Source organism: Mastomys coucha, unplaced genomic scaffold (assembly GCF_008632895.1).
Source record: "Mastomys coucha isolate ucsf_1 unplaced genomic scaffold, UCSF_Mcou_1 pScaffold20, whole genome shotgun sequence".
In the NCBI taxonomy this organism is placed as follows: Eukaryota; Metazoa; Chordata; class Mammalia; order Rodentia; family Muridae; genus Mastomys; species Mastomys coucha.
The window spans coordinates 108,315,596-108,325,846 of NW_022196903.1; the positions used below are offsets into that span (position 1 = coordinate 108,315,596).

The following is a 10,251-nucleotide window of genomic DNA, read 5'->3' on the forward strand; positions in this document are numbered from 1 at the left end:
TTTGTACTGCAGAAGGATCCGTGTGTGCCGCGTCTTTCCTGCCGGCGGGAGATAGCGCGGGACAGCCTAAATCTCAGCACTCAGAAGACAGAGGCAGACCACCCAGGGTCACACGGGGTCTTTAAAAGTCATTTAGGCCATTTCCTTGCATTTCCCCTTCCCGTCTAGTTCTTGATGGACTTGGTGTCCCCATCCAGCATTACTATGGCACTCTAGTCATTTTTCCATTCATGCCTTTTGTATTTTTTCTGAGACAGCATTTCATTAAGCTTAGGCTGGTTATGAACTTGTTAAGGCTGGCTTTGAATGTCTGGTCCTCCTACCTCTGCCTCCCAAGGGCTGAGATTATAGGTGTGTAGTGCTATGGTTTATGTGCCCCTAGTTATTATGTGCTGCTGAGGACAGAACCCAAAGCTTTATTGTGCATGACAGGCAAGCACTCTACCAAGCAAGCCAGAGCACCGGCCCAGTTACCACTACTTTATTATTTTAAACTCTTCATCACTTAGCTGGTTCTAATTTGTTTGGTCTTACCTATCTCTATATCCCACCCACACCATCATAGATTGGCTGCCTTGAAATGCTATTTCTAAAAAAGTATGAAGCACTTAGCATTCTAAGCCTTTATTAAACATTAGATAACCACTAAAGACCAAGACTCTGTTTAAAAGTCATGGGAGCGTATGGCTCAGCTAACTTACATTTGCTTATTCTGAAATCCTCACGTTTCTGCCATCATCACTTTGTTGATGCTCCCCATTGCTTAATTCTTCTCTTATTAGCCTAATCTTATTCATTTCTTTTAGTCCAGCTCAGTTATAGAATGTTTCTTTTTTGTATATCTGTGCGTGTAGTGCGTGCACATGACTATGAGGATGTGTATGCTCATATGTAGGGGCCAGCAAAAGATGTGAGGAGTTTATTGCCTTTGAAATAGGGCTTCTTACTGCACCAGATGTTTACCTTTTCGGTGAGGCTGGCTGGCCAGCAAGCTCCTGGAATCTATCAGTTTCCATCTACCATTTTTTTTTTTTAACAAAAATAAGCATTTTATTAGACTGGATTTTGGGTGGGGAAATCCCAGGGTATCACTGGGTAGTACCATTGGGTTTGTCTGTGGGGCTATAACGCTGAAAGAAATGATCCAGGACTTGCTGTTCCCGGCTGGGTTTTTTCCAGTTTATGAAGTACACACCTGGGACCTTTTGAAACCCTTGCAGGTCCCTCACAGATGGTCCTCATACATGCGGAACACCTTTTTCATGGCAGCAGACACAGCTGCATTGCAGAATTTCTCCCAGGTCAACCATCGAGCGCCTGGAAGTGCAGTGCTTGCTGGGTCTGTCTTAGAGCCAGACTGTATACTTGATACGTCAGTTTGATGTGAGAGAAGATGTGGATCACCTCCCCCAGGTGCTGGAGACGAGTGGCAGGGAGGGGCCCAGACCAATGCTGCAGTTCCTGCAGAAGGGCTTTGTGCTGATGTTGTTCTGAGGGCTCCAAGGTGACAGATGGAAACTCCCATAGTCCTGCCAGCAGACCTGAGTTAGGCCTTTGCACCAGGAGGATGAGGGGACCCCCAATGGCTCCGGGCTGCTCCACAACACAGGTGGCAGAGTACTCCTCCCTGGGAGGCCTGCGGCTGGCCTTTCAAGGAAAGTTGGTCACTCCCATGGTGGGGTCCCAGGGGTTTGAGAACACACTCCTCTATGTCATGACTGCCTGGCAAGGCTGAGAGCTGTTCCCGCTCCACCCTCTGGTGTGCCCGGCATAAACTCTGCACAGGGCAATGGCTGCAGAGAGGACGCTGTGGCGTGCACACTGTAGCCCCCAACTCCATGGCTGCTTGATTGAAGTCCCCTGGCCTGGCTGGGTCCACTAGCTGCTGGGCTAAGTTCCAGAGGTGATGAGAGACAAGGGTGCTGGTGGGATCGGCACTAATGGCACGGACACGGCACAGCACCCGTAAAACATTCCCATCCACCACACCATTTACCTGGTCAAAGGCAATGGAAGCAATGGCTCCAGCAGTGTACTGCCCCACACCAGGCAGGAGCTGCTGTAGGGTCTCTGCTGTACGTGGCCTATGGCCTTGTAGCTCCTCTACCACCTTTCTAGCGCCTTCTTGTAGCCGACGGCCTCGAGAATAGTAGCCCAGATCACACCAGAGCTGGTTCACCTCCTCCAGGGAGGCACTAGCCAGATCTTGAAGCATCGGCCACTTCTGCATCCATCGGATATAATAGTCGATCACTGTGGCAACTTGGGTCTGCTGTCAGCCTTGCCTGGCTTTTTATGTGGGAGTTGGGACTTGAACTCAGGTCCTTATGTTTACATGAGAATCACTCTTATCCAAAACTATCTTTTCTGTGAAAGTATAATAATATTCTTTTATCTCTTCAGGCATAGTTCAGTGTTCCTCTTCTTTGATTTTATAGTACCTCGCATCTAAAATTCTACTAGATACTGGTGGTTCTTACTGTGTTGGTGTGTCTGTGTCAGTTTGCCTCCAGATTGTGAATTCATGGTTAGGGAAGTCGGGGTTGGGGAGACTCCATCTCATTTACACAACTTGTTGAGGGTTGTGTGCTGGGAACTCCAGTACATACCAAAGGTATAAAAGCTACAGCACGTGGTGTTGACTCAAGGAACTCACAGCCATACATAAATTCAATGCAGAAGACGTCATTGTTGTAGCAAATACCCACATAGTTTCTCATTTGTCTCTGTATTCCTACTTCCTAAGGCCTTGTTATTGGACTTGATTTTAATTCTCTCACCAAAAATATCTCCCCTAACAGCTGACCACAAGGGCCCAGATTTCACCATTCAAGTTAGTTTTCTTCAATCTGTATCAATTAAGATCCCTTTGGTTGCAATTCAACCCGGCGTCAGCAAAAAGAGAAAAAGACCAGCTCAGCCAGGCAATTTTGAACAGCGACACTATTTGAAGGCAGAGAAAGCTGGATGTCAGGAAGAAATGGCATCAGGAGCTTTTGTAGGATTCTTCTCAGGATAGTGAGGTCATGATTAGCACAAGCCAGCGTTCTTTGTACACATGTCTGGCAGCTGTGTGGACACACCACTCAGGTTTCCTTGAGATGCTTGTGAGAAGGAGCCCAAGAGTTGCAGCCGCAGAGCACTTCCTTGGCTATACTGCTGAGGTTCTTCACCTGTGTTTGTTCTTAGATTATCTCCTATGTGTTCTGCAAGCCAGTGATCAGTGGGGTCAGGGGAACCTAAGCAGGAATAGTCCTGGAAACCTACTAGGCTCTCATGACTAACATTTGCTCGAGCTTCCCCAACAGCCTGTCAAGGGTCCTAGGGTGGTCAAGGATGACACTACTGGCTGCCTTTCACCTGTAACCAGATTTGCACTGTAGTATAATGATTCTCCCTCCTTTTCCTGACCCCCTTCCCTATTTCCTTGCACAGGTATTTTTTTCATATAATAAAACTTTGCATGTCTAGTCTTTAGTGTACACTTCTTGGAGGACCAGAATGCTAGATACCTTCAAGAGAGATTGTTGGAGGAAGGAGATGGGACTGAAACCCCTCTGCCCCCTCTGAATCTACAGTAGTGCTTTGCTGAAGTCAAAGTGACCTCATATTGCTTCTCTCCAATAAATGAATATCAATGTGTGAATATGAAGGAGGCCTGTTGCTGGCTCAGTCCTTTAATGGGTAGCCTTCACTTGGCAATTCCCTGTAGACATAGACAATGCTTCTTAGAACTGTCCTTCAGGCCAAGAATCCTCCTAGTCAACCATCTTTCCTTTGCCTTCCTGTTTCAGAGGTACCAGTGTTACCACACCTTGGCGTAAGGCTCTCTCTCTCTCTTCCTCCCCAGTATCTCATCATCCTCCCAGGGTGTTTTCCTTAGAAAATGGCTTTGATACCCATACTTCAAAAGACCTTAACTAACAAAGGTGATAACTAGAGTTGTGAATAAGTCTTGAACTCTTTCTTGCCTTATAGAGTCTACTACCACAAACCAATCCTTTATTCTTATCAGGGTATAAAGAAATCCCCCAGGGAAGTCTTGCTTGGCTACAGACAGATGCACTAACTAACCATCATCATGTGTGGCAACGCTGTATTATTGGGCATGTCTTTCCAGATGTAATTATAGCTCTTAAGGTTCAAAGCTGGTTACAACTGATGATCACTTTTCTCCTCCAGTAGCATGTATAATACCTTCCAGTACCATGAAAGCTAGCCAGTAGGGATGAAGGTTCCATGCCAGTGCCAGCTAGAATTCTTCATGCTCTGGAACTTGAGTATGTGTTGTCTTCAGCAATAGACTCTTCGCCATCAAGTTCTCGGGGGTAACCAAGAGCTTTGGTAGTAGCCTGTACTGTTTGGGGGTTTATGGGACCTCACTGACCAACAACTCTAAAAGAAGTAACTAGTTCTTGGAACCAGGCTATATTTGTTAGATTCTGGTAAAAGGCATGCATCCAAGAGTATTTGGGCAGTATAAATTATTCTTGATAGGGGGAAAAAAAGGACACAAAGTTATGGGGATGAAGGGGTGACTCTGGGAGGAATTTGGGGAGGAATCAAACACACTGTACCAAATTTACCAAGACCAGAGAGAGAGAGAGAGAGAGAGAGAGAGAGAGAGAGAGAGAGAGAGTCTCAACGTGGTAGCCTGTAGTTGACAAAGGGTATTAACTATTTCCAAATAGCTAGTAGAGAGGATTTTTTTGTTTGTTTAGCTGTTTTGTTGTTTGTTTTGGTACTGGGGATTGGCCCTAGGATATCCTGCATAATGCATGCTAAATGTTAAGTTTACCATTGAACCATAGGCAGCCTTGAGGGGTATTTTTGTGTGTTCTCATCACAAAGAAATGATACGCCCGTGCACATATATCAAGGAGACCACGAGACAATGGACATCTATCAACTGAGAAGAACAGTGGAAGAAGCCAATCCCACTGATACTTTAATTCAGACTTCTGGCCTCCAGAGCTAGGAGAAAATTTCTTGTAATCTAATCCTTAACAAGAAAACATGTGTAGCTTTGTGGATACATTATTAGAGAAACTAACCAAGGAAAGGTCAGAAAAGAAAATGTGAGGTAGGTAATAAAATTTAAATGTTTGATAGGGTGTAGTTATATACATCTATAACCCCATAGTTGAGTATAGATGTCAAAGGACATTGTCAGTCCTTGCTTTCTACTTTGAGACAGGGTCTCTGTTCACTGCTGCCTTTGCTGGGCTAGCCAGCCTGTGAGCTTCTAGTGATCCTTCTGTCTCCACTTACCAACTTCTGTCCGTACATGTGGGATACACTGCAGATGCTTGCTTATTCTGCTGCATTTGGCTTTCACATTCTCTGAGGATCTGAACCAAGATCATCAGGCTTGTGTGTCAAGTGCTTCACTTACTGAGCCATCTGCCCATCCTGAGGACTATCTATTAAAAATAACAACAACAATGATCACTATTACCATCATCATCACCCAAAGGGGCACAGGGGGTATCAAAGGATAGAAAGCCAGGATCTATGGCACAAGGTAGGTTTAGTATCAGTAAGAAGCTAGGAACCTTGAGGATTGTGCCAGGTATCAGCTACCACTTATAGCTTGCTTTTAAAGTCTGGCAGGAATGTGATGAGTGGGTGGGATGGCTTTGCCGACAGGTCTAGGGGTGAATCAGTCAAGGCAGGGTGCAAAATGCATACACTGAGCTTTCTAAATGTAAACCAAATTGAGCCACAGTTATAGATTAGTATATTTAGAACTGTAATGGAATTTTCCAGGAGCAGTCAGGGCCAGAGAGCTCTGTTTGAATCAATAAAAATCTGTTCATTCTTGAATATCAGAAGCGTTGAGAGAAATAAGGAAAACAATAGCAAAATGATATCTGAGGTTTTTATTTCTTACACATATTCTGAGATTAAGGCATGCAGACACAGCCTTACAATCAAGTTGGGAAAGTCAGAGGTCTAGCCATCTGCTTGCTGGGGATACAGCTCCGTGCTAGAGTGCTTGCCTATGGATGAGAGCCACTAAGCTGTCACATGTGTCTTTTGAGCACATGCAAAAGACATGTTCTTGCTTATGCCAGACATTGTGCTTTTTCTCCATCATCTCTTTTGTGTGTGAGAACACGTGTGGGCAGCTGCAAGTGTACATGAATGCATGCATATGGAGGCGACTGGTCAATGTTGGTACCTCCTTGATCGCTCTCCATGACCAACACAACCCTTATAAAGGAAGCATTTCATTGGGGGCTTGCTCACAGTTTCAGTGTTTAGTCTGTGAGCATCATGGTGGTATGTAGACAGGCATTGGAGCAGTATCAGAAACCTTTACATCCTGACCCACAGGTGAGATGTGTGGCAGGGAGGGGGTTACAAATGGTACAACATCTAGGATTTCACAAAAGAATGGAGACATTTTCTTCAGCTACCCAGCTGAACAGTCTGTTCTCTGCTGCTATTAACAAAATGCCAGAGGCTGGGTATTTATAAAGGAAGGAAGTCTATTTAGCTCAGTTATGAAAGTGTAAAGTTCCAGATTGGGCTATCCCACCTGTTTAAGTTCTGGTGAGGGCCTCATGGTGGATGGTGTCACAATAGTGAGAGTACATATAAAAGGGATCACTTGTCAAGACTAGAATCAAAAGGGACCCAGAAATCATATTTGTTCTTACAATTACAACTTTTAAATTCCTTTTTTTTTTTTTTGGCAGGGAATTAATCAGAGTTCTTGGAGAACTATATTGATCTCTTTTGAAGGCTGAGCTCTAGTCATCTAACCATCTGCAGAAGACTCAGTCTCATAAAGCTCCCGTCACGTGAACAGTGTCACACTGGAGACTGACTTCAACCACACTGACCTTTAGAGGGGGACAAACCACAGCATCTATTTCTCTCATTATGTTGAGGTTTAATAGCCATTTGTACTTACTCCCTTTCATGGTGGAAACCTATTTTGTTTCAGTATTGTTGTTTTTTTAAAATTTTAAACAATTTAATCTTATTATCATCATCATAATTATTAGTATTTGTGTGTCAGTGTGGCTGAGAAGAGAGGCAAATGCCAGGTCCTCATCAGGCTGAGTTCCAAAGTCATCGTTCAGTTCCTAATTGTGATGATGAAGCATGGTTCATTGGTGAATTTGAGATCATTGATGATCACAGAGCTGGGAAAATTGTTGTGAACCTCACAGGCAGGTTACACAAGCGTGGAGCGATCAGCCCTAGATGTGTAACTCAAAGACCTAGAAAAAAATGGCAGAACAATCTGCCCCCATCATGTCAGTTTGGTTTCATTGTACTGACAACCTTGGCTGGCATCATGGAGCATGAAGAAGCAAGACGAAAACATACAGGAGGGAAAATCCTGAGATTCTTTTTCTAGAGATGTAAAGCATGAATAAAGACATTCCATGGACTGTGAGCAAAAAAAAGCAAAAGCAAACCCTAACCATTCAAGGTCTGGGATCCACTCACCATCTCTGGGCTCCTTCAAGGAGTTGGGTCACTTCTCCAGCTCTGCCCTTTGTACTACACAGCTTGTCTTCTAGGCTCCAGCTGCCTGTACTCCAAGCTGCTGTTGTTCTTGGTGGTCATCTCACGGCACTGGCATCTCCAAAACACTGCTGTCTTCCGCTGCAACTAGGATTCACCAATGCCCTCTCATCAGCTCTCTTCATGGTGCCAAACCTCAACTCCTCTGCAGTTCTGGGCCATCAATTGCAACTGAGGCTGCACCCTCACCAATGGCCTTCCATGGCGTCTTACAGTGCTGAACTTCAGTTGCTCTTCATGACCCCTTCATGCCTTCAAAACCAGTACCACCTGGGTGACTCTTACACATTACCAAGTCCTGCTGTGGCACAAGGTACAACCTTGGCTATCTCTGGAACACAGCCCCTGTGTTCTCAGAAAACACTTCCCAGAAGATTTCACCTTAATGGTCTCTTCTTAATCACCACTAATTTCTTAATTCCCCGATAACCAGCATCAATAATCCCAGTAATGCAAAGGTTTCACTTTAGTAGTTCCGTTATCTTGTTAATCACAGCTGATTCTTCAAGCACCAGCTAACCAGAATCTTCACAATCAAAACAGCAATGGCCCTGATAAGAGTCTTTAATTTTCCCTCTGAAATTTCACAAGCCAGGCCTCCATCTTCTGCACTGTTCTCAACATTATCTTCCAAGCTCCTGCATCCCAATGGCTCTTCCAGCCCAAAGTTCCAAAGTCCTTCCACAGTCCTCCCAAAAACATAGTCAGGCTGTCACAGGAATACCCCACTAAGCTGGTACCTATTTGTCTTAGTCAGGGTTTCTAAGCAAGTTGGGAAGGAAAGGGTTTATTTGGCTTACTTCCACATTGCTGTTCATCACCAAAGGAAGTCATGACTGGAACTCAAGCAGGTCAGGAAGCAGGAGCTGATGCAGAGGATGTGGAGAGATGTTACTTACTGGCTTGCTTCCTCTGGCTTGCTCAGCTTGCTTTCTTATAGAACCCAGGACTACCAGCCCAGGGATGGCACCACCCACTATGGGCTGGGCCCTCCCCATTGATCACTAATTGAGAAAATGCCTTACAGCTGGATCTCATGGAGGCATTTCCTCAAGGGAGGCTCCTTTCTCTGTGATAACTCCAGCTTGTATCAAATTGACACACAAAACCAGCCAGTACATGTGGTATCCTGATTAGTTTGTTGTTGCTGCTGTTAACAAGCTAGGGTCGTCTGAGAAGAGGGAACATAAGTTGAGAAAACATCTCTGTATAAGAGTGGTCCTAGGGACTAGACCACCAACCAAGGAGTGTACAAGGAGGGATCCATGGCTCCAGATTCATAGGTAGCAGAGGATGGCCTGTCTGACATCAGTGGGAGGGGAGGCTCTTGGTCCTGTGGAGGTTTAATGCCCCAGGTTGGGGGATGCTGGAGGGATGGGGCAAGAGAGGGTGGGGGGAAGCACCCTCATAGAGGCAAGGGTGGGGGGAGGAGAAGGTTGTGGGATGGGAGGCTTGAGGAGGGGTAACCGGGAAGTGGGATATCATTTGAGATGTAAATGAATGGAATGATTAATAAAAAAAAAAAATTGGCCTGTTAGGAAAGCCCATGGAACGGTTTTTTGGTTGTTGATTGATGCGGGAGGGCCTAGCCCACTGTGGGCAGTGCCACTCCTGAACTGGTAGTCTTGGTCTGAATAAGAAAGCCAGCAGAACAAATAATGTTTGGCAAGCTAAGAGGCAGCATTCCTCCATAGCCCTTGCTTCAGTTCCTGCTTCTAGGTTCCTGCCTTGAGTTCCTACCCTGACTTCTGAGGTGAGCCGAAGTAAGCCCTTTCCTCCTCAAGCCACCTTGGTCATGGTGCTTATCTCAGCGAGAGGAACCAAACCCAAGACACCTGAGTTCTGGGAATCGAACTCAGGCCGGCAAGCGTGCATAGCAAATGTGTTTATCCTTTGAGCCATCTCACAGGTCCTTGGTTTTTCTTTTTTATTGAAGGTAGAAATGCTTAGTACATTAAGGAAGTTTGTCTTGTGCTTGAGGTGTAGATTGGAAGTATTTTTTTCCAAATTTGTTTTCTGCTTTTTGAGGGTTTTTTTTTTGTTTTTGTTTTTGTTGTTGTTGTTGTTGTTTTGTTTTTATAGGCAGAGAGAGCTTCACCCTACATCCCAGGCTGGCCTAGAACTCACTTCATGGCCCTCGCTGTCTTTGAACTTGAGGTAACCCTCCCACTTCAGCCTCTTGAGTTCTAAGATTACAAGTGTGAGCCACCATGTCTGGCTGCCTTTTGAATTTATGAAAGTTTTTGTTTCCATGGAGAAATATAATCAGTCAAATTTATCAAATCTTGGATTCATGACTTTTGCAATCTATCATTCTTAGATAGCTATTTTTTATTCCAAGGTTATAAAATAAAATTTCTTATTTTCTTCTTCTACTATCTTGGTTTGAATCCATCTGGGAATTTTCTAGCCTAGTATGTGAGAAATGAATCTAACTGAAGCTTTTTTCCAATGAGACTGGCTTCTAAGATAACTAACCAGTTATTCCAATATTTTTTGTTTTTATCATTTTGGCCTCATTGGCTTGAAATGCCATGTTTATTCCATACTAGATTTCTGGATACACTTGGGCTTGTCTCTGAGTTTTCTATTTATTGTTCTGTCTCATGATATGTAAGCACCACAGTTTATATTACTACAGCTTAATATCCAGTTTAGGACTGTAGAGACCTCCTCTCTTCCAACTACCTATTCACAGAAATCTTA

The 10,251-nt window shown here is 44.5% G+C and overlaps 1 pseudogene; it reads right to left on the reverse strand.

Moving 5' to 3' along the window:
• Positions 1 to 1,088: 1,088 nt before the first annotated feature.
• On the reverse strand, positions 1,089 to 5,289 carry LOC116099978 (annotated as a pseudogene).
• Between the last annotated feature and the right edge of the window lie 4,962 nt (positions 5,290 to 10,251).